The 26,598-nt window shown below is 38.0% G+C and overlaps 1 long non-coding RNA gene across 1 annotated transcript; it reads right to left on the reverse strand.

The window, feature by feature from the left end:
* Positions 1–1,171: 1,171 nt before the first annotated feature.
* LOC117297027 lies at positions 1,172–24,713 on the reverse strand. Its single transcript, XR_004519841.1, has 3 exons — positions 24,624–24,713; positions 2,758–2,847; positions 1,172–2,056 (listed from the first exon to the last, which is right to left on the reverse strand). It is a non-coding gene; the product is annotated as an uncharacterized LOC117297027 (long non-coding RNA).
* Positions 24,714–26,598: the final 1,885 nt, after the last annotated feature.

A 26,598-nucleotide genomic window follows, 5' to 3' on the forward strand; every position in this document is an offset into this window, starting at 1 on the left:
CGGGGCACCAGTAAAAACACTGTAAACTTGATAACAGACTTTCTATTTGGCTGGTAACAAGTTTCTGCTAAGCAATAATTTGTCTGTACATAGTAAGTTGTTTGCGCTTAGTCTCTTTGAAATTGGTCAAAACTGTCAACCCTTAACACCCCCCGCCCCCCCCCCCCCACCCCAAGAAAGAAATAAATGTTGCTTTTCTATTTTGCTATATAGTGCAGCAAGTTCAACTTGATCTGATCTGCATGAAATTTGACCTTGAGAATTTTTTACTGACAAATAAAATAACTGCTTTTTCAGGTCGACTTGTTAAGTTCCCTTCACTTTGTTTAGTTCCCACCCACTGACCAGGGCCCAATTCCGACCATAGAGCTGCTTAAGAAGAAAAAAAAATCGCTCAACATTTTCTGCTAAGCACAACTATGCAGGATACCAATTTGCTTAGCTTGAAATTTCTTCCTTGATAAAAACAGGATTAGCTACTTTACCGTATTTCTATTTGTTGCTTATTGCTCGTTACTGGTATTCAGCTGTTGTTGGCTTATCCTGAAAGTCACGTGAAAGTTTGGTTGGTAATACTGTTGTTATCAATGAAGAAATGTCATGCTTAGCAAATTTTTGTGCTTAGCAGCTCTATGAAAATCGCTCAACATTTTCTGCCAAGCACAACTAAGCAGGATACCAGTTACGTTTTGTACATGTAAAATGGTACTTTAGCTGGTAACCTATTTTGGTAAGCATATTTTTCTTCTGCTTAGCAACTTGTTATGCTTAAGCAGCTCTATGAAATAGTGACCAGACCTTCATCACAATTCAACCATAGTCTAAATGGTATACTTGTTCAGTCAACACATTTTTACAGTGAATTACTTTTTAAATTCATCAAAATGCATCTTATTTTAGGACAGCAGCACTTAATAAAAATTTGAATAACTCATTGACTTTTTTGCTTTAAACTTACACAAACTGTGTGCTTAACTTTTCTTTTTGTCTCAGTTTTGTCACATACCTTTGAAAATACAAGATGGCTGCTGCAAACACATTATGGAAGGCAGCTCTTACCTACAGAAAAACACACAAAGACACATGTTTTCTTCTTTTATTTTAATAAGTATAGAGAAAGACAACAGGACACAACTTGTTTTCATTTTATTTCAATACAAAAAAGACACAATGAAACATTTGACAACAAAAAATTGTACACTTTCACACATTGTAATGAACAGACCTAAGCAGATATTAAATCTCATGAAACTTCTTGTAAAAACTTTGCTTGACCCCTCCCCCCCCCTTGCTGTCCATGGAGCAAAGATACACCCAATTAATGTACTTGGCTTAATTCATGAGTTACTTTCCAAAAAAGACTTGAATTTCAGCAAAGTGTTTTTAAGTTCATAACTTTCTTTTCATAATGCTGAAGAGTCAGAAGACATCGGACACCAAGAGTCATTTGAAGGTATTAATAAGTCAGTGAAAACAAATCAATTCAAATCCCAAGTGAAACCTTAGTTTATTTGATTGAGTAGAAAAAGAGAGCATTTTACGTGCCTTAAATATAAATGTTTTTTTCCAACTTGTGTAATCTGGGCCCAATTTCATTGAAAGCTTGAACGCACAGCAATTTGCTACGCACTGAACAGTGTTGTTTAACAGAAACAGGTAACCGGTCAAAATAACATTAACTTAGCAATGTTGTGGCTGGAGCCTGACTCACTTTTTGCTTAGCAAAGAATTTTGTCAAGCAGTATTTTCTGCTTAACAGCTTCATGAAATTGGGCCCAGATTTCTTTTTAGAGTTGAAATGCAAGTCTTTGATTGCCCATGAACACATTCTGATTATGGACCTTTACTGTCCTGCTATCTTCTTTGTCACATGCCCTTTGAGAAATAGCAATAACCGTCAGTGAGTTTTGTTCGTACCAAAATTTGTCTGAGTTAATCGAGGGACAGAGCTGTCTGAGTTGACAAATATCTTGAATATTGCTTCCTTGGTGTGAACTGAAATGCCAGTTATCAGGTTGATCCGTCCCTTCAGCTCATCAGACAAGTGGAATGTAGGCTAAAAAAGAAACAAAAGAAACAAAAAGTGATGTTAAGTTTTGAAGAACAGGGTACATGATAGAGCCACAAAAGTTGCTACTCTAACAAACTGAATTTACAACAGGGATGTGTAGACTGTGTATTTTCGTTATAACCTCAGTTTCATTTACCACAAGGAGTGCAAATAAGGTAAAGCATTATATAACAAAGACACTGAATAATTACCCACTGGCCCTGCCTACTGATAGAATATTCATGAGGTACAGTAAACTTTTATTAAACTCACAACTACTAAATTCACATGTCTCCATGAGGTTAAATTCTAAAAGAGTGTTTATTTGTCTGATTTTGGAAACATTTTCAGTGACGATTACTTGAGTATTTATTAACATTCTGGTTGGATCATTTCGTGTGGAGTTAAATGTTTTAGTTGTGTTGTTGTTCACCCTACTTGTTTTGTAGATATAAATTGTTTGTCAACAAAATGCTATGATTACAGGTTTTCAAATTATTGTATTTGCTCAGCTTTAACCATTTCTACATTTCCCTGTCTTGGTGAATGAAGTTACGGGTCTATGGTAAGTACAATTATCTATCAGAAAATTCTAGTTGATGCAATGAATAAGTCATCTGCATAGAGGAATCTGACTGCTTAATCAAACTGAAACTGAATTTAAGAACGAATGAGTAGTCTTTGGAGGTTCCTGTTTTGTTGCTCACTGTTTGAAGGATGTTGAAGAATCAGCAGAATACCAAAGCCAAGTTGTACACTCCTCACAGCTGATCAGTCTCCTCTGTATCTACAACTGACTGGATGAAGAAAAAGAGGTGTTACTTTTCAATTGTATAGACGATGTGACCTCTGACGTCACTCGAAAACCATAACATGATTTGCGCGCATACCGCCGGCGGGCAAAACCTTTGTGTTTTGGCAGCCAGCTAGAAAGTGTATGCAATCTTACCATGACTACGCGTCTTCTTGCCCGGCGAAACATGACGTATATAGTGTTTTGTCAACAGAGGGTGGTTTGAATGTAAAGATAGGTCACATCGTCTATACATTAGTTGAAGGGCACAGTATGGGACAATGTGTTTGGGGAAGGTTGCAAGTACAGAACAACAGTTTAGATGACAACAATCTAGTAATTTTGCTTAGCAACAAAACCAAATAACCTGCTGCAGCAGCTCTATGTTTTGCACAGGTGCACATCTTGATATAAGAGAGTTAAAAACAATTCAAACATGTGGAAAATTGCTGGTGAGGTCACTTGGTCTTAAACTAATATAATTCGATAGCCAATACAATTTAGTTGGTGTGAGGAAGGATCTTAGTAAATACCACTATCTGGGGGGGGGGGTTATGTCATTGCCATTTCTTGTCCTGAGTATTGACTCACAGAATACACTGCTTGTCATTGGGGCAGGTATGTCTTAAAGATGAAAAGCAGGGAAAACTAGGTTTTAAGAGAACTAAGGAGGAAGATGAAGAACTGGACAAGATGAGAAGAGGGTAAAGATAAGGTCCTGAATAAGATGCAGTGGTGGAAGACAAGGGTCTTGGAGAAATCTGAAGATCAGGAAGACAAAACAAAGACAAGGTGGCAGGGATGAGAAGAGACAACTTAGACCTCATGTATGAACATAAAATTGGAAGACAGTGCAGGACAATAGTGATGAGAAGACAGACAATTAATAATTAACAATCATTTCAGAGTGAGATACTGTGTAGCGTGTTGACACAACAAAACAGGTATCACATAAATGTTCATTTACTTTATCATTGTTGAATGATAAACTTTCAGTGTATAAATGTAAACAGGTATGGAACAGGTATGAAACATATGTCTTGTTTAAACAATTATATAAAGGTTCAACCATGCAGGGATAGTAACAAATATTTATTAAAGATTAGGAGAGATATGCATGTATGAGGAACACAGCTACCAACTACAGTTGAAGGAAAATACCATATAAAAGAAAGGAGTCAAATATGTCAAACAAATAATCATTTTGCCTTCAAGAATAAAGTGAGATTTTTAGCCCATATATCAATGAAAACTGGAGAATTATAGATGCAGCTTGTATGAAAGAGAATGTCTTTAGTTTAAGTTTATTTTATAGTCTGTTTGTTTGTTTCTGGAGTTTTTGTTTGTGGGTTTTTTCTTTGTGTTTGAATTTTTGGGGGCCTTCATAATTATGTTTCAATGTAAAAAAAGTGTGCAACAAACTTTTGGCTCTTTTATATATATTTTTTCATAGCAACTTAGTCAGATTCTTCAAAATAAGATCACCCAACTCAAGCTCTGGTGTTTCTGAACAGTAGTGTGTGGGTAAGAGAGTTGTGACACTTGTGTCCTTAAGCAAGACACTTGACCATTGTTGCTTCGTCCTTTGGATGGGACGTTTATATAGCCGTTGGTCCCTGGCGTTGTGTAATGCATGTAAAAGATCCCAGTAGCACTCACTTATTGCTAAGAGACGGGGTTCGCCCCGGTATTCCTGGCAGAGGCTGCTGAATGCGCCGAGCATCTTGTAAACCCTTTTAAGGTGCTACATAGTTGGGTCTCAGAATTCATAACATCTTTCAGAAATAAGGTATATCTAAACGCCTTGTGTACAATGTTTGTAATACATGCGCCATTAAGACATTTAGGTATTTCATGAAGTTTCTAACCATAAAATTAGTGTAGTTGCAATTATTCAGTCGACCTTCAGTCTTTGGAATAAAGTTACAATGAAACCAATCCATACAGCTGTTTGATGAGGTCTGCCAAAACACTTCACATAGTGGGACTGTTCATTTTGTGTAAAAATGTCCATTTCAAATGCATGGAATTTTTAGCTTGGTGTAGTTTCCCAAAGTTTGTAAGAGTTTTTCATCTTTCTACATATACTGTAAGTGAATAAAGCAGTTTGGTCTATAGTTGAGTCAATACTAGTTTGGTGTATACACACAAAATGAACAACTTCACCATATGTGTGGGGGAGTCCCCAAGATTACATCAACACATATAATTAGACAGGGCACAACTTCATGGCTCTGCTTTCTGCTGAATTCTGTGCTTGCTATCACCATTCTACGCTTACGTGCAAGCGCAGAATTTCTGCGCTAGCTGTACGCAGAGAATGCCTTAACAATGTAGAGAAAGCACAAGCAAACCCGAGAAAAGACGCTTGACCTAAGCGCAGAATTCCCTGCTATCATAAGTGCCGATTCTATGCTTACGGTAAGCAGAGCCATGAAATTGGGCCCCGTTGTATACGTCACACAGAGATCAAGGTGCATAGCCGAAGTTGATTATTTCAACTTGGCTCTATTATAAGCTGAGTATGGTTTTATTAATTACCATATTTTTTAGTTAAAGGGGTATGTTTTTATATTTAGAGACCCCATAGATGGTACAAAACTAGTTTCTAAAGAGCAAATTCACTCCAGTTAATCAGCAAGTGCTCCATTTAGTGAGGGAGCATAATTTCATCAACACAGGTATTTAACAAGAAATTGTGGGATGTATAATTTGTTAGTATTAACAGGATGATTGCTGGGCATCAAGCACAATCATCTAAAAAGGTTATTTTACCTAATAATTAGAGAAATGCTCTGATTTAAAATTCAATGATCTTTAATTTACAAAATTGTGACCAATGTTGTAACATCACTTAAAACTATCATAATAATAATAATTTTATATCCGATATAAAAAGTCGCATCCCCTTAAGGTGATCCCCTGTCTGCCGCTTCCCAGGTTGTACCTTTACCCGGGTGTGATCCCTGGCTACACAGCAGTTTGCGGTTGAATGGCTTCTGACAGGCACCCCCGAACAAAGATATTGACAAAATTGGGAGACCACCAAAATAGGGCTAGATAGGAGGTCGTTGGTTCAAATCCCGCTCTAGTCAGTTTTTCTTTGTTCAATCCAAAATCATAACAATAATAACTAGTTAAATTATGCGCATTTTACAATAACCGATTCAATGCGCTTAACATTAGTGACATTAGTGACATTGTCATTGGGCCTCAGCTCCCTTGGAAGTGTACAGCCCTGAGCTGATGTGGCACTCCAAAGGTTTTTCATACAAAATGCTAACCTCTACTCTTGCAGGTAAACATTTATATCATACTGGGTGTAGAGAAGCAATCAATGCATCTTGTTCAAGAACACAAGTGTCATGACCGGGATTCGAACCCACACTCCAATGACTTAACCACCAGAACTTGAATTCGAAACTCTAAACCACTAGGCCATGACACCCGTTTTCCAGCTTTTTCCAGATGTATTTCTTAAAAAATTAATTGAGGTTGCCAGCAACCACCAACCCCCCCCCCCCACCTTAATTCTCACAAGCCATCAGTTAGTTTTGCTAAAACATCTGAGTTGAAGATCACAGCAGTTGTGACATGCTTTCACATGCTGGGTTGTTTCTTGGTATCTATGACAGTGTTTATTATTTACCAAAAATATTGAATCTGGGTCTAACTAACACTGGGTAAACGCTGTTGGTGTAAATTAAACCAACATTCATAAATACCTCAGACAGTTTCGCTATTCCTATTGGTGGAGAGCGCGTCACGTGGGGGTGTTTAAACGGTTGATAATGACTAGCTGGAGCTCTGTTTATAACCGGTTGTAGTCGGATACTACACGCTAGTCTTGGTGCAAGACGTTTCTTGTTACAGGCGATGCGGGCGCTGTCAGTGAGTTGGCCGCACTGTGTGTGAAAGGAAAACGAGAACGTCTGGCACCAAGATTATACACGCGCACCAACGGAACCGGAAACTGTTGGAAACAGTCATAACAATGCAACGCACGGACGTCGTACATGTACACAGAGCTCAAGCACGTCGGAAACGGATAAGTTTTACAGAGTTTCTTACTTTATTACGCCTTTTAACCAAAAAGGCATGTATGAATGGGAATAAGAGAGTAGTGACTTGTTCTTTAACAGCCGTTTAAAACCTTGCAGGGTCGTTGCAGTGTGATTAAGGCACACTTTATCACACGGCAACGACCCTGCCTGTTTTAAACGGCCGTTAAAGAACTCGTCGCTACCCTTTTATTCCCTTAATAATGTATTTTTTTATATATATTTTGTTATGCAACTCGCCAGACACACAAGGCCTGAAGGCCACTTCAAGGTGTGGGCTACAATTATATTTTTCCAGAGGTTGTTGCCACCTACTCCTAGGGCTGAAACAGCTAGGGTTACCCCCTTTATAATATATTAATTATATCTGGGTTAACTAACACCATGTAGGTGTTGTCACATAGATACTGAGAGAATCAATTTAACAACCCAGTTTCTACACTGTGCATCTTTCCTGTCGGATATATTTCATCTATCAGGGCCCAATTTCATGGTTCTGCTCACTGATGTACGCAAGCTAACTCACTATTACAGAAGCAGTGCACATGCACAGTCCATGTTAACAAGGCTTTATCCAAATACACACCTTGATAAAGCCTGTTAACGTTCTACGATTGTCCTCTATGCGAAGAATGATGATCACTAAGCAGGAACTTAGCCTTTAATCAAGGCGCACACGTTGTTGGCGTCCCCGGATGTGCGAGGGGCGAAGCGCCTTTAGCAATTCGTTTACCTAATCAGTTATTTATATATGCACCTTCTGTGTATTGCCCTCATCACGTGACTTTTTAGTGCACCATTTTATGTGTGTGTGGGGGTAAATGGGGCACGCGATATGTGACCTATGGCATTGTGTCTTCTTATTAGCCAACAACTGTGGCAAAAAGTAACGAAAAAATTAAGGCCCCAAAACGCTGCTCTTCGCAGCTTCGCCATCGCACTGGTCTTTTTACGTCCACTAAATCTAGGGTTGTGCTTGGAATCTGGGGGTGCCGCGTGCGCCTTGACTAAAGGCTAGCAGGAACTCTGTAAGATGGCGGTAAGCATGCAGCAAAACATGAAAATGGGCACTGATGTGTCTTGCATGGAGATACTCTTGAAGACAGCTTTTACGTATGGTGCATGTAGGCAGGAAATCAGCACAAGAATCCAAATTGAGCTGCTGTGACACCAACTTGAACATGGTGCTCCCAGTAAGAAGCAAAGTAATATGTTTAAAAAACTTAAGACAGTACACCAACACACAGGATGGTCAAACTTAATAAAAACCTAATAATAATAACAACAAATTCTTAAAGCGCATTTTCACAATAATCCTAATGCGCCTTACATAAGTGTGCTGGTCATAGGGCCAATAACATCCCTTTAATGTTTCTCAGCTCCCTGGGGAGTATACAGCCCGGGCTGCTGTGGCGCTCCCATGGCTTTGTCATACACAATATCAACCTCTACCCTCGCAGGTACCCATTTATACCCATTTATATTGGCTCAAACTCCACAGATAAGTGTCTGAATCATCAACTAGGCACTGTACACTATTGGTAATTACTCAAAATAATTGTTAGCATACAAACTTACTTGGCAACAAGCAATGGAGAGAGGTAGATAGTATAAAACATTGTGAGCAACAGCTCCCTCTGAAGTAACATAATTTTTGGAAAAAAAGAAAATTCTCACTAAAATATTTGAATTGAATTCGAGACCTCAGCTGAGGTCTCGAATTCAAGCATCTGAAAGCACACAACATGTGTGTTTTTCTTCCATTATTCTCTTGTAAAATGTTGAGAAACAATTACCAGAGGTGTTCAGTGTCTTTAGCTACTGAATTAAACAATCAATAAAGTCACAAGCTTTTATACTCTACATAAATTAAATAAAAAGATACAAAGTTATTTTTACATCCCTCTTACAAATATTTTGCCTTTTAATCAGTCTAGAGTGTGTCACATGATATGTTTTATTTCTTCTAGAAACCTCATGATTGCGACACGCTATACGCCCAGCAAACAAGGTACTATACCCATAGGAACCAATGTACCACCCCATTGCAACCAATGTACTCTACCCTGGTAGATAGACATCTAAGCAAAATATAAATATTTAGGGTGTTATAAAACAAGTATTGACTGCTCTCATTCGTGCTAGGGTTAAAAGTTTCGACTCCCTCGGTGATTCCCAGAGCTTTAAATTAGTGCCCTGGTCATAAGAACAATAAAATCTCTTTAATGTATACAGCTCGAGCTGCCGTAGCGCTAAGATGGCTTTTTTATACACAATATCAATCTCTACCCTTACAGAACCCATTTATACACCTGGGTGAAGAGAAGCTATTAGGCCTATAGTAAAGGATTCGAACCCACACTCCGGTGACTTAGCACCAGAACTTAAATTTGACATTGTTAACCAATTGGCCATGACACTCTACAACGGAACATGTAGTTTTTTAAACCCTAGGACTTGAAGCAGTCAGTATTTTAATACTATAAATACTATACAAATAATGGTCCTTAAAAAGTATTCAAATAAGATGAAAACAGCAACCATTCTAGCTAATTAACAATGTGGAGTTATGTTAAAGACACTGGACACAATTGTTAATTGTCAAAGACCAGTCTTCTCACTTGGTGTATCTCAACATATGCATAAAATAACAAACCTGTGAAAATTTAAGCTCAATTGGTCGTCGAAGTTGCAAGATAACTATAAAGGCAAAAAAAACAACTTGTCTCACGAAGTTGTGTGCTTTCAGAAATTTCGAGACCGCAAAATCTAATTCTGAGGTCTTGAAATCAAATTCGTAAAAAACTAATTCTTTCTCGAAAACTACGTCAATACAGAGGGAGCCGTTTCTCACAATGTTTTATTTTATCAACCTGCAGCTCCCCATTACTCGCTACCAAGTAAGTTTTGATGCTAATTATTATTTTGAGTAATTACCAATAGTGTCCACTGCCTTTCACAAACATGCAAAAGTGCACTGCCATGCATGGATAAACTTTTCTTTTCGTTTTATTAATAAAAGTTTGAAAACCACTGATGTAGCAATTACTCAATGTATTTTAAATCAATACAACTACCAGATGCTGTGTCAAAGATGAACAGAAATTGTTTGAATTTGTCAAACAAGATCAGCAAAGAGTTATTTATCTGTTGTTCATTTTGTGCCTTTGTAACAAAAAAGGGAACCCATGATTGAGGCATCTGAGCTTACATCCTTGGCCTTGGCACTCATAGACTTAATAATAATCTATAACACGCTTACAACATCAAATAACAAAATTAAACAAGCGGTTTATTTTTCAATACACTATACAGGTAGTTACAGGTGTTTTTTATAAGGCTCAATTATTTTGTTTGTTTTGTACACATTTCTGGATAATAGATTTAAAATTTCAGGGCCTGTATGAACTCCAAAGTATAACTGGTGGACTTTGGAAGATTGAGGCAAATATTTCTCTCACTTCAACAATTATAGTGAGTTTGCTGGTACAACCATGTACAAAACTCAGACACAGCCAGACACTTCACAAGATTCTTCACCAACTAACACCAACCAACACCAACTAACACCAACTCCAAGTCAGCATTTTCAAGGACCTCAATCTACAACGTTCTAGTAAACTGTTGACGTGGTCTTCCTCACCACCAACATACCAACCAAAGAAGCATGCCTCATACCCAAAATCCTCAAGATGAGCACATAAGCCTCACTTGTGTCTCAACATCCTTCAGATCGTGAGACAATATCTTTTGAATAAATCTCTTTGCCTGCAGAGGATCTCGGTCCTTCTTGCAGATTTGATCAAGGAAGAGTTTAAGCTGGACACCATCGAGAATGCCGATCTTCACCCCACCCAATCTTTATAAAAATTATATGCATTAAATCGAGGATACCAGCCACATTATATGTAGGGAATCAAGGAAGATCAAGCGCACAGCAGACTAAGACAGCTGGATAAATCAACCATCATCAAATACTTTCACAAACTATATGAAGACTGTAAAAATACCATCGGAATCAAGTCACCCAACAGTTCGAAAGACATCGGTTTCTTTATCAATGTCATAACATCTGGTCACCACTACTCCAGCCCACCCTTCCAGTTCCATCAACACCTCACTACAAAACTGACACCCCAGCGAGCAGACATCCAGCTAGCAGTCAACTCCTAACCAGTCAAGAACAGCTATAGGACTTTTCTTGTCCAATTATGCATCATCATTCTCATGAAGAAGAGGAGAGTACACACTTCAAATTGTTACTTCTTCATCTCAGAACCAACAGACCTTCCCAAAAAGTTGTATACATGGTTATACCAGCAAGTTAACAACTATAGTTATTTGTGTCTTTCTATTCCTTATACAACATGAGAACCTACACATCAAATCATGGTTTGACCAAATCACTGTGCGTACCCCACCGTCGAGTCAGCAATTTAAGGGTTCTGGACCCAGCCAACCCCGGGTTCGCAGGCGGCATAGTACCACAGCGCAGGGAGGCCATTCCACAACCTGGTGTGCAAGAAAACGTTGAAGAGGAAATATTAATCTTGCAAGAAAAAATATTGCAATAAATGCTGTTCAAAAAAATCCCATCCCTATATTTTCTATTGGCCTGATGCCCTTGAGCACCTTTGAACAACTTTGGTTGATTTGGGCGCTATATAAATTCCCTCCGATTGATTGATTGAAAAGCCATTATCTATTTGTTGGAATCAAACCCAGCCCCTTTATTCGTCAAGTTCAGACAGCATTTGATTGAGCCAGCTAACCTCTTTCTTCCATAATCATCAAAAATTGTAAAAATTAGTAACTACCTTGATAGACATAGTATTCAAATATCTAATGTTTATGAGTGCAATGGTAAATATGTTTCATGAAGGAAGGAAAGTTCCATTCAAGGAGGCGGAGCCGAGTTGAATGAAACGTTACATCTTTCAAGAAATGAATTTATTTTTACCATTGCACGAATGAAAACATACTTTATTTGTTTTAAATAACAGCGAATAGATCCTTGTCATTTGATTGGAGGATAAAACCCTGCTACAATGGATAATAATAAGGCCCTATTCTACAGGAATGATTTTTCAAGCACATTCAGTCGAGTAGTTACTTTAGTCAATAAGGGCGGACGAGCGTGCAATAGAACAAATCGGATGGAACAAAAAAATGCCTGGTGAATGACGTGCAATGGTATATTTAATTTCTGTCACTCGACATACGATCCTCCAATCAATTGGCAAGGATCTGCTTAGGTGTTAATATGGAATAATGAATGGTGAATACATTACATGATGAAATTGTTCTAATTACAACAGATTAAGTTGATTTGGGGTCGATTTCAAAAAGAGCTAAAGTTAGATTGACCTTAACTTTGAATTAATCTTACGAGGGCTGTGATGTTGAGATCAAGGCAGGCCTGTGGATATGTCATCAGAGAGGTTTCCCAAACGTGCGGATACAGATACAGATACGGATATGATAACCGTATCCGTTCACGTCAGCCGCGTGTTGGATTTTGTTTCGCAAAATTTGTGTCAATTGAGAGAGCTCGCATTCATCATGAGTGTTTTTCTGACAAGCATGACCGATAGAGACCCCTGGCCCGTGTTTAATTCATTGCATTTTCTCATCGTTTTGCTTGCAAATGACTAATACTTTTCTATCTATATCAAGCACGATACCAGTGAGAGCAGTTCAGTGGGAAATGTTTTTGATCTGGGTAATTTGTATATTTTTGTACTAAAGAGGTATCAGTTTGTGTGTGAAACAACAGAAAAATTACATTTTCTTGTAAGATTGCTTATAAGCAGTTCTATGTTGTCAAAGACTGCTGCAACTATACATTAAATATCAAAAGATAAGATAATAAATTATTTAAAATACAGACATTCTCAATCAGTTTAATACAATCTAGAAACAACCTTTGACAATCTGTTCCAAATTATTCAGAATGTTTGTTTGTGAACAAAAGAAGATTTATTTTGTCTCCTTCTGAAAGGTGGAGGGGGGGAAGGGGCTCTCTGAAGGGCATCTCAAAGCGCTTCCAACATTATTACCCCTGGTCACTGGGCCTTAAACCATTGCTATAAAACCATCTCAACTCCCTGGGGAGTATACAGCCTGTGCGACAATTAATGCGCTACTCGGCCAAACCAATCACAAGAACCATCTCTGCCCTCACAGGTACCCATTTACCCCTGGGTGGAGAGAAGCAATTAGTGTCTTGCTCAGGGACACAAGTGTCCTGATCGGGATTCAAACCACCACTCTGCTGAACAGAAGCACCAGACCTTGAATTCACTGCTATATGGCCTTTCCTGGGAAAGGGTAGGTCTTGACTTGGATGAAGAGCAGCAAAAATAAGGTTTTGAGGAAAATAAAGAGGACGATGAAGAGCTTGATTGAGTTGAGACGAGGAGGAAGACAAACATTTCCTGGATGAGATGCAGTGGAAGGAGACAAAGTTCTTAGAGCAGAAAAACAGGAAGATAAAGCTACCTATGCTTTACGTGAGATCAAACATAACACAACAGTTGTACATTTTAGGTGTTGACAGTGTTTGGTTTCATTAGAATGAGGATAGATAACACTTTCTAGGGGGTTCATGTCACTACCATGTCTTTTCCTGTGTAGCCTAATCATATAATACACTGCTTGTCCTGAGGGCAGGCTCTTGATTAAAATGAAAGACTTGACTAATGTGATGAGAAGATGAAGAAGACAGAAGTCATGAATAAAGAGCAGTGAAAGGGTCGTAAAGAAACTTACGAGCAAGACAACATACCTAAACCTTTATCACATGGCCCATCACACCCTGCGTTTGTGTGTGTCAACTCCGTGTACTGCGCCTTTATAAGCTTTACACAAAACGCAGTTTTGTTTATCTGTGTGTACTGAGCGGTGAGTCATCCATCTTTTTTGAGCGCGTAGTTTGCTTGAAAATAAACTTGTTACCTCACACGCATTTGTGGAAGACAAAAATTATAGCACGTCTGTGTCCCATATCCAACAAGGCCTTTGACCTCATTGAATATGGGATGCAGAAGCGCTAATAATTTGACCGTATTCCACTCCCACTTCAGTGATAATTTATAATATGTGTATTACAGAATCAGAGAAAAGTGGACTACAACCCTCTTAGCATTCCAGAAGGGAAAGTTACCTTGTATTCAAGAAAAGAATCCCCTTAATTTTTCTCAGCTCCATATCAGACATAGGGATTGTATATAGCTTTTTCATACACAATAGCAACCTCTACCCTCACAGGTACCCATTCATACCCTTGGATGAGGAGAAGCAATTTTAGTAAAGTATCCTGCTCACGGACACAAGTGTCAAGATCTGGATATGAACCCACAGTCCGATGACTTAACCACCAGAACTTGAATTCAATGCTCTTAACCACTCGGCCATGACACACAAGTTAAAACAATATTTTATGACTGGAAGCCTCCAACCAGTAGAGAACAAAGATCTACTTGGATGGGTGTCATGCACTATGAACCTGGCTGGTAGAACAGAGTGTACTACCCGCCACAAGTTTTTCAAAGCAATTTTGGTTACATGCTTGCCCAATGGCACAAGTGTCACAAACGGAAATCGAACCCACACTCTGCTGCTGACAACACCAGAGCTTGGGTCCGGTAAAGTGTAGACCACTCCGTCTCGTCACGAAACATTGTTTTCAATGTTTGCAACAATTTTGTACATTAGAGTTACACAGTTACACCCCTATGTTTCAATATCCCTACATGTATGTGCTGACACACAGTGATGTATTTTCTCTAACCCTGACCCTTACCCTAACCTTAACTCTAGCATGCAAATCATCATGGTGTTTTTGGAACACAGGGTTGTTGGAACATAGGAGTGTCGTAATATGTGGGTGAAAAAATAATAATAAAAGTAATAATAATAACTAGGTCTCATATAGCACATTTCACTATAACGGTTAGGGGCCTAACCGTCTCAATGCATTTTCCATTAGTTCCTTTATTATTTTGCAGCTCACTGTTGAGTACATGTATTATGTATACAACATGGGCAACCGTATGCTCCAACAGCTTTTTCATATACAGTACCAACTTCTACCCTAACAGGTATCCATTTATATACCCCCGGGTGAAGAGAATCAATTATAGTTAAGTATCTTGCTCAAGGACACAAGTGCCACAACCAGGATTCGAACCCACACTCCCATGACTTAACCACCAGAACTTGAATTCGATGCTCCTGACTCGGATATGACACCCTAGAGTAGTCACCAGTAATTAAGTTTCTTGAAAAAAAAATGGGGTTTTCAATTTGAATCCCCTGTGTCACGTTTCAAACCACATGTCAACAATATTAATCACTAGTGCACTCATTTCATAAACAAGTTGAATTTGTATCTGTAGGCCTACATGTACATGTACTTTCCAAACATCGACCCCACAGGTTGACCCCACAGTGCTTTTGGGTGAGCCCCTGACAAGAGCTAATCGAACGATCACACTCGCCCTCTTGTGGTGACGTCATGCACCTCGGCCCAACCCCCATGTGACCCGCTCCACAAGCAGGGCATTGGGTCTGACCCGGGTGAGCCCCTGGAATGACATCAAAACTATTCGAATGTACCGAGGCAGACCGAGGCTAACCCAGGGAAGCTGACAGAATGCACCCATTAACTTTAATACAAATATTTTGGAGTTAAAAAAAACATTGTAGGGATGTGTTTTGGCGGATGAAACCAACATCTGCTTCAGTCATTGGCCATTGATTAATGGCCAATTCAACCAAAACAGTTATAGGTTATGACTGCCGAAAATAAACTCTGAGCAGGATCTGAACCTACAACCTTTAGATTGACACGCCAGCACTCTGCCAACTGAGCTATCTAGCCCTACAATTAGTGATCTCCCTATAGGCTATAGTCAATCTGCCGGGTTTTAGATGTAAAACGCAATATCCAGAGGTTATTGGTTCAAAACTCACTCAAGTAAATATTTTGTTGCTAAGTCCTAATTTAAAATATTAAAAATTACCCAGTTAGTTTCCCTTCGGTTCTGGATTGTTACTTAAAATCTTCCCACCTTCGAACATAGCAACATATCAACCTCTACCCTCGGAGGTACCTATTAACAATGTATTTTACCCCTAGGTGAAGAGAAGCAATTAAAGTCAAGTATCTTAATCTCAAGGGCACAAAGTGTCATGACCGGGATTCAAACCCACACTCTGCTGCTATTAACACCAGAGCTTGGGTCCGATGACCAAGACAGCCTGGCCATGACAAGCCAAAATGTCTCTATAAAATATTGTTTTGCATTCATTCTGTACAACAGAAAGACTAATTTACTTTGTTAAAAGATGGAATTTCTCTTTCAACTGCACTTCGTCAAGTTGAATGAAAAATTCCACATTATTTTTAGCTCATGAAAACATTTTCAATTACTGCACTCATCATATATACAATTTTACCTTGTAAACATACATCCCAAATCTTTTAATTTGTACAGGGCCCAATTTCATAAACCTTTAAGCACCAAAACTCCCTTAACACAGAAAACATGTAGAATTGCTTAGCAGAATCAGGTTACCAGCCCAAGTTTGCCTTTTTGTGGCTGGTGCCATACTCAATTTTTGCTTAGCAAATTTGTCAAGCAGCATTTTCTGCTTTGATGGCTTTTTCAAACAAAATATCAAACTTTACACTCGCAGGAACCCATACCCCAGAGTGAAGAAAAGCAATTGAAGTTGCATACATTGTAGCTCTAGAACACAGGTGCCATGACCGGGATTCGAACCCACACTCTGCTGCTATTAACACCAGAACTTGGGTCCAGTGACCAAAACAGCCTGGCCACGACAAGCCAAATGTCTCTTTAAAATATTGTATTGCATTCATTTTGTACAACAGAAAGACTTATTTACTTTGTTAAAAGATGGAATTGCTCGTTCAACTGCACTTTGTCAAGTTGAATGAAAAATTCCATATTATTTTTAGCTCATGAAAACTTTTTCAATTACTGCACTCATCACATATACCATTTTACTTTGTAAACATACATCCCAAATCTTTTAATTTGAATAGGGCCTAATTTCATAAAACCTATAATCACCAAAACTCCATTAACACAGCATACATGTAGTATTGCTTAGCAAAATCAGGTTACCAGCCCAAGTTTGCATTGTAGCTCTAGAACACAGGTGCCATGACCGGGATTCGAACCCACACTCTGCTGCTAATAACACCAGAGCTTGGGTCCGCTGACCAAAACAGCCTGGCCACGACAAGCCAAATGTCTGTATAAAATATTGTTTTGCATTCATTTTGGTACAACAGAAAGACTTATTTGTTAAAAGATGGAATTGCTCATTCAACTGCACTTTGTCAAGTTGAATGAAAAATTTCATATTTTAGCAGAATTGACAACAAGAGTCATTTTAATATGTAATAAGATAAACATGTAACACCCGTTTCAGACAGGCGCTCCACAGAGGTGCAACGAACCAAAATTCTCAATAAAGTACACACAAAGTTGGATGTTTGAAACGATAAGGAGCGAGTGTATGCGATCGACGTCGAAAAATTTGACTCTGGAGCGCCTGTCTGAAACGGGTGTAACATTGGGATAACTGGAACATCAGTGGTTTTCAAACTGTTGAAAAAAAAAATGTGATCAACGAAACGTGTGAACCCATGATTGTGTCTGTGCACAGATACGGCTGGAGACCTTTGAAAGAGTGAGGCAATTGAAGAATTTTGGACAGTCTTCTTTCACAGTTCTCAACATTAATGTGCGTGCTCAGACCTACACGGGCAATAGTAAACATGTGCTCGCACCCTCACAGCTGCAAAAAAGGAGCTCATTATGTTTGCTGATGCCAGTGTCTCAAAAGTCTCCAGTTTTTGTTCTAACTTCTACTAATTAATAAGAATTTATAATAATAATAATACATATTTATTTAGTGCTTTATCACAGCCCAAAGGGCGTATCAAAGTGCTTCTGACATTATTACCCTTGGTCACTGGGCCATATATTCCATTACTTAAACCATCTCAGCTCCCTGGGGAGTACAATTGATGCTGCGAGTTACCGTGTGGCTAATCATTTGCATAAACCATATCTGCCCTTCCACAGGTACCCATTTTACCACTGGGTGGAGAGAAGCCATGGTTACGTGTCTTGCTCAAGGACACAAGTGTCAAGACCAGGATTTGAAAGTCCCCACATTCCGATGACTTGACCACCAGAACTTGAACCAATGCTCTTATCCTGCACGGCCACGTCACCCAATGTAAAGATATTGTATACAATAAGTCAATACACTTAAGTAATTTTTATAACACACCTCTGTATTCTGGTTGGCTGAAACAAGGTTTGGTGGGCTGAACTACATGTAATATAGTCTAGTGATGGGAGAATAGTGACTGGTTACAGTGCCCTCTCTTGACGTCAACCGTGAACAGGAACTAAAAAACTTGCTTCCTTTTCCAAGTTTCTTTTCTTATTTCACATTTAAGGTGTGTTATAAAATAAATAATAACCACTCTTATAATATAGCGCATTTCACAATAACCGTATCAATGCGCTTTACATTAGTGCCCTGGTCATAGGGCCAATAACATCTCTTTATTAATGTTTCTCAGCTCCCCTGGGAGTTTACAACCTGGGCAACAGTTATATCGCTCCAAAGGCTTTTTCATTCACAATATCAACCTCTTCCCTCGCAGGTACCCATTTATACCCCTGGGTGAAGAGAAGCAATTATAGTAAAGCATCTTGCTCAAGGACACAAGTGTCACGACCGGGATTCGAACCCACACTCCGGTGACTTATCAACAGAACTTGAATTCGATGCTCTTAACCACTCGGCCATGACACTCTACAATAAAACATATTGTAAAACACATATTGACTGGCATAATTTGGTAACTAGTGCACATCTATTCCCCCTTGGGCCTGTGAGTTACCATAATAGGGACCTACATTGAATAAATCCCTATTCTGGTCACCCAAAGTCCCTTGGGGAATAGATGTACACTATCCTCAGTGCCAGTCAATATGTGTATATAATAGTACTATATTGCAACGTGTGCTTTCAGTGGGACTTGTGTGTCTCAGAGGATTAAAAGCATAGATTCTGATTTGTTAACAGACACTAGCACGACAGAAAATGTCTGTATAAGTTTACACTATTTCTTCTTACTGTTTAAGACAAATAAATATACTTTGCCAAATAAGGACCCACACCTCAAATCATGGTCTGACCAAATCACTGTGCGTACCCCGCCGTCGAGTCAGCAATTTAAGGGTTCTGGAACCCAGCCAACCCTGGGTTCGCAGGCGGCATAGTACCACAGCGCAGGGAGGCCATTCCCCAACCTGGTGTACAAGAACATTGGCAAAAGGAATATTGAAGTACAAAAATAATTGTGATGATAGGTTCCTGACCCTATCCAATCATCATCAAGTTGCAAGCTGTGGTGTGGGAAAATTACTTTTATAAAGGGGTAGAAATGTAAATTAATCCTCTGATCGAAACAAGTTGAATCTAATTGCGATTGTAAAATCTAGAGAGCTCAAAGTGCATTACACTTTCTGATGTTTTGGGTTTTTAACTTTTTAACATTGGCTGAACATTTTTTTTTAATTCTAGTTCTAATCTGAGTGAGTAGCATTTATTATTTACAGAACAACAACTGACTGCCAAAACCACATTGAATCACTGTAAACAAACATTAGTTCCGCTTAAAATCTGAAGAAAACAAAGAAACAAGTTGATCATTTCTAAGAGAAGTTACCTGTTTTTACCAAAGCACTCATAATGTGTAGCTGTCCATGGAATGTTAATGCTATACTGAATCCAAACATCTGAGTAAGTACATGTACTGTACATGTACATTGTAACAAAGGGTATACAAAAAAATTGTTTTGTCAAGTATTCCGTTGACAACTTGCAATGGACATGCACTTCTCTTACGAATGATCAACATCTTTCATTCTTTTTTTTTCTAATAGGCAGGACAGGGTGCTTGATTTAAGGCTTTACTGAACTTTTGAGTGTCATTTGTTTGTTTTTAAAAGCACCACCGATCCCAGTCAACTTCTTGTTGACTCACCCTGTATGAAAAGATCCACTCTTAATTTCTGTGATTTCTGGCAATAGGGCAGACAAAGTTTGAACTATTTGACAAACACATTAAAATTTAGATTTCCACATGTGAGTGCAAAAATGTTGTTAACATAAACAAAACCAAGTGTCAATGTTTGTGGCACCCCTGCCCAAAGATTTAATCCCATCCCACAAATTATTCAGTTCAGTTTTCCGCAGTACTGTACACATGGTTCATTATGTACTGTACATCTCACAAAGAAACCATTTGCAGAAAACTTAAAATATCAAAATAAAATGGAAACTAACTGAGATCAAGATTGATTCATTTGGCAATCATGGATAACATTGATAGTTCTGCTTATCCTAAACATTTAAGTTGATTCCAACTCTAACTTTTAGAATAAATTTTCTTGATTGCAAACTTACATTTCACCATAATAAGTGTACATAACAAGTACAAGCTGATATTAAATGCATTCGCCCCCAACAGTTTCACAACCTACATGTACATGTACAAACTTTTCCCACAAAACTGGAAGGATGGCAACAAGAACAAAAACCTAGACTTTTGATTGAAATATCAAAGTGAAACTAACTTGCCGAATGGAAACTTAAAATTGTCAAAATTGATTGTTTCAGCAATCATCAATAAAGTTCACCATTCTACTTATCCTAAACATTCAAGTTGTCTGCAACTCAACTTTCAGAATAATTCACTTGATTGAGATGATTTGATGTGTATAGTATTATGTGACTTCTGTCTCTGACCATTAGGTCAATATACATCATGTACATTCACATTGTGTAGAAGCACACAGGAGCATCAACATGGACACTACTTTTACAGTGGACTTTACAGTGACCTAAATAAATTGAATTCTTAAAGGCAGTGGACACTATTGGTAATTACTCAAAATAATTATTAGTATAAAACCTTTCTTGGTGACAAGTAATGGGGAGAGGTTGATGGTATAAAACATCGTGAGAAAGTAATTTTCCACGAATTTGATTTCGAGACCTCAGACTGATTTAGAACATGAGGTCTCAAATTCAACCATCTAAACGCACACATGGGTGTTTATTTTATGTCATTATTATCTCGCAAGTTCCGATGACCGATTAAGCTCAAATTTTCACAGGTTTGTTATTTTATACATAATTTTATGTTGAGATACACCAACTGTGAAGACTAGTGTTTGATAACTACCAATAGTGTCCACTGTCTTTAAGTTGGACCAAAAATAAAGCTAATATTCAGAATGTCACCACATAATCTTATTTGTGCTTTAATTGCACAGTTTAGGTACAAATGTTTGTGAGGAAATACAGTTTCATTCCCAGGCGCAGACTTAAAGGCAGTGGACACTATTGGTAATTACTCAAAATAATTATAAGCATAAAACCTCACTTGGTGACGAGTAATGGGGAGAGGTTGATAATATAAAACATTGTGAGAAACGGCTCCCTCTGAAAAGAAGTAGTTTTCAAGAAAGAAGTAATTTTCCACAAATTTGATTTCAAGACCTCAGATTAAGAATTTGAGGTCTCGAAATCAAGCATCTGAAAACACACAACTTTGTGTGACAAGTTTTTTTTTCTTCTTTCATAGTTATCTCTTAACTTCGACGAGCCTAAATTTTCACAGCTTTGTTATTTTATGCATATGGCATATGTTGAGATATACCAAGTGAGAAGACTGGTCTTTGACAATAACCAATAGTGTCCAGTGTCTTTAATGCTTCATGCTTGAAATAAAAATGTTTACTCAGAGATCTCTAGAAACCCTTTTCAGTAATTTTGTGATGTTACTCATTTATTAATACAAAACTCATTGAATCATCATTATTGACCTACATGTTTTGGCTTCTTCTGAAGTCAAGTCTATTGTTCAGTTTGCAAATTGTTGTAAAGGGACAAGTTGCCTTGGAACAATTAAGTTGGTACAATGTACATTGTATATGAAAAGTGATTGAAACCAGTTGTTATAAAATGCATCAGGTTAGAAAGATGTTTTAAAAGTAGAATATAATGATCCAAACAAATATGGCTCGAAATTGCATGGTTTTCCTCAATTTAAATGTCTTGAACTAACACGGCATGCTAATTTCTGGAGTAAATTTTTTGACTCCACAAAATGGCTGACCGTGTTAGTTCACAAAGTATAAGGATAACCTTTAATTCTCCTTTTAAACATCTTTCTAACCAAATAGATTTTATAAATCACAAATGGTTACAATTTACAAATGCTTTTCATAGACCAACTCACCCAATCCAAGGCAAGGTGTCACTTTAACTTGTTTTCATTATGTGTTGACATTCAATGATGTTCTTTCAAAATACAAGGTCTAGAGGCATATTTATTTATAAAGTTACAGAGCAATATAAAAACATTAATTACAGCTTTGTTTAAAAATTTTCTGAAATCATTAACTTTTTGTTTTACCTGAGGTAATTGATAACTTTGTTTGTTTTCAACAATAAATTCTTAAACATAAGGTCCATCTAAAAGGATTTGGGTACTTATTTTAAACACAAAACATAGTGTCAACACATTAACATTGATCTTACTCAGTTTGAAGTTTTAAATGATGGTAGAAAGCTTCCCTTAAAATATTACTTGCTGAGGTGATGTTTTTGAGAAATGAGTAAAACAATGTCACAAAAACAATTTGCATCTCCGTACATCAGTGAGACAAAAATTATTTTGCACGCAATAACGTTAACCAGTTTATTGGTAAGTTATGGTAAAATACCACAACCAGTTAGTATGTTTTTACATGCTAAAAGTGAGACTGAAATAGTTTTCATGATTTTCAAAAACTATAGCACCTCAGCAAGTAATATTTTGAGGGAAGCTTTCTACTATCAATATCTTCAAACTGTTTAAGTTTAGTAAAATGTACCCAGACCCTTTAAGTTACAGTGTGGGCATGCCATTAACAGCTTAATACAGTTAGAAAAGATTTCATAGGTTGATAGATTACAGTGAAGAAGTCAATAAAAGACAACATTATAGGAGAACGCTCTATGGAATATTAATATATATCTTTGGATAATGAATCATTCGGGCAGAGAGCTTTACAGTTGGTGGTGGAAGTAAGAAAGTATGTATAAATAAAGGAGCTAATGAAAATTGAATGAAGAGTAGTGCCACATTATTCTACTGTTCTAATAGATTTTATAGAAAAGAAATTATAGACCTGTTAAAGGTTGAATGACGAGTTGTGCGTCAACATCCTAACAAATTTATAAGAAAGAAAGTGTAGAAATAAAGAGGCTGTTAGAAGTTGTGCCACAAAATCTGAACAGATTTATAAACAAGAAAGTATTTAAATAAAGGAGCTGTTGGAGGTTGAATGAAGTCTATGAAGAGTAGTGTCTCAAAATTCTGACAGTTTTATAAGAAAGAAAGGAGTATAATATAAAGGATCCGTTGGAGGTTGAATGGAGATTAAGTGCCTCATTAGATTCATATGAAAGAACGTTTCATGTACAATATAGAAATAAAGGAGCTGTTGGAGGTTGAATGGAGATTAAGTGCCTCATTAGATTCATATGAAAGAACGTTTCATGTACAATGTAGAAATATACGAGCTTTTGGAGATTGAATGGAGATTAAGTGCCTCATTAGATTCATATGAAAGAACGTTTCATGTACAATGTAGAAATATAGGAGCTGTTGGAGGTTGAATGGAGATTAAGTGCCTCATTAGATTCATATGAAAGAACGTTTCATGTACAAATGTAGAATTAAAGGAGCTGTTGGAGGTTGAATAAAGATAAAGAGTAGTGTCTGAACATTCTAACAGATTTATAAACAAGCAAGCATTTGTAGGATTTGAAACTTCGCATGGTGGAAATACAATATACACGTACATGTAGAAAGGTTTGTGGTAACACCATGTTATGATAATCTCTAAATGAGTTGAGGTGGTTCTGAGTAACGCAGTTGGCTTCAACTCGACGTTTCAATCAGTAATAGCACATCATCATCCTTTCAGCTAACCATTATTTTAATTAGCTGTATTTTGTTTCCTTTTTAACTTGTAGAGTTGTTTCTAATTTTTCACTGGCTGGTCCAGTTTTGGGTTCTTAAACTGCCTTGTAGTATTTTTTGTAATTGTCTTTTTAAATTTTTAAACCCTCTGTATTGTAATGTTGTATTTTGGAAATTGTGTTTACCTTTGTATCTAGCGCTTTGAGACCTTTTTGGCAATTTGGCGCTTTATAAATATCTTTTTATATTATTATAGTATGCTCTGATCATCTTTTTTTCATAGTATAAAAATAAGGAGGTTGAATAAAGAGTACTGCCTCAATATTGTGACAGAAGGAGCACGCACTTAGCACTGTCACTGCCATAATAAAGACTGTAGTCACAGATCATTAGTAGCTGAAGTATTGTGTGTATGAAAGGTTCAAGAAAGCAGAAGTTAACAATGCACGCCCTCGATTGGTGGAACAAGCGTGCGCGTATTCTGCGCGGAGCAATTCAACCAATAGAGTGCGTTCTCTCTGCGTTGTGATCATTATCATTTTCGTTATCGCTGCAGTGTGACTTGCCCTGTATGATATACAACTTGTTTGTGGGTAAAAGGGATGTTGGTAGACTCACCTGTTCACTTTGGGTTTCTGCATTTGGTTCAACAATACACAGCACATCATCAGTAGATCATCCTTTCAGCTAACCATCTCATCATCTGGTGTTTCCAATCACTCCCACTCACTCATATTAATAAGCCATCCGCGGGAGCTGACATCCTTGGTGTGTCTGATGCATGATGGAAGACAAAACTGGCCCCTTTTTTTCAGGGCAATATGTTTCGAAAAAGCACTGTGCCTGGAAAGAAACAAATAGATAGCTATAGACGTTAAAATTGCATCGGGATGAAGATGAAGACTAGGTATAAGCACTGTGTACCCAGTACTCCCCCCCCCCGAGTCCTCTGAAAGAAATTCACAGGCATTTTACTCGGGTGGGATTCGACCCCACGACCTTGCAAGTTTCTTACCTACTAGACCACTGAGATTGGCGGTAGCTAGAGGCAGTTCGAATCCTAAGTTTTTAGCAGCGGGTACCGCAACTTTAAAGATGTTAATTTTGGAATGTATACCCATACACCAATGTACATTATGTTGGCACTGTATTCTCAGTACTCCCCCCCCCCCCCCCCAAGAGTCCCGTGAAAAAAATATCACAGGCATATTACTCGGGTGGGATTCGAACCAAAGACCCTTGCAATTCTAGAGCAGTGTCTTACCAACTAGACTACCGAGATTGCCCAGTAGCTAGAGGCAGTTCGAATCCTATTTTTTGGTAGTGGGTACTGCATCAATATTAATAGATATTTGCCTCGCCGATAATTAAAGAATATTAATTTTGGTTTTACCCATACACCGCATGTATGTTATTGTTAGCACTGCATACCCAGTACTTCTCCCGGGTCTTGGGTCCTGTGAAAATGTCACAGGCATATTTACTCGGGCGGGGATCGTAGAGCAGTGTCTTACAAACTAATGAAGAGTCAGCAAGATTACCATTCTGGATTTATTTATTTATTTGTTCGGCTTTGTGTATCAATCTAGCAATGTTTTAGAAGATGTGAGAACCCATGAATCGACCCCCCCTCCCCACCCCCGCCCCCAATAAAGTGAACCACGAAAACAACAGCGAGCATGACAGTACACCTAATACGATATTTCTTCTTGGAAACACAACTTTTCGGTAAAATAATCAATATTAACTCACTCAATAATGATCTTTTGCTCATCAGCAAGATCTTCAATCACCCTCATGACTTGTAAAAATGGCATCCTGGATGAAAAACAATCAATTATTATGTCTGTTATGAGCATCATTTCGTTTCTTTCACGTGCGCACGAAAATACATCCTTTGCTGAAGATTTGCTTTGTCACATGAGGGCGCTATAGATGTATTTGTTGGAAATCATTTAAAGGTCATCTGTTTTGTTAATACCCCAGAACAGTAAAATACTTTACGAAGTTCCGTATTATAATTTGTATCAAAGAAGAGCAGAATAAGAATAGACATGGACTTGGAAAGAGTGAAAACATGGTCAGCCCCCCCCCCCAAAAAAAAAAAAATACCCCACATTGTTAGGTTAGCTGGGGTGGATTTCACAAAGGTAGTCCTAACTAAGGACTAGTCCTAGGCAATGCTAAGAGATAGGACTGGTCCTGTTAGGATGAGTTACTGGACTTAGGACCAGTCCTATCTCTTAGCATTGACTAGGACTAGTCCTTAGTTAGGACTACCTTTGTGAAATCCACCCCAGGTTTTTAAGTAGATTTTTTAATAAGTAGCAGCCGATTTCACGAATCTTTACGCAACTGCGTAAAGCCCGGTTCATACTTCCTGCGAATGCGTAAAGTTTCGTATAATCGGCCGCAGGTCTATTTTATGCAGATTTGTAAGCAAATTTTTAGGTAGGTTTTTAAGCAGATTTTTCAGCAGGTTTTCAAGCAAACTGCTTCGCAAATTTTTAAACGTGTTTTTAAGCAGATTTTTGAGCAGACTGCTAAGCAGATTTTTTAACAGGTTTTAAAGCAGACTGTTAAGCAAATTGCT

This window comes from Asterias rubens, chromosome 11 (assembly GCF_902459465.1).
Source record: "Asterias rubens chromosome 11, eAstRub1.3, whole genome shotgun sequence".
NCBI lineage: Eukaryota > Metazoa > Echinodermata > Asteroidea > Forcipulatida > Asteriidae > Asterias > Asterias rubens.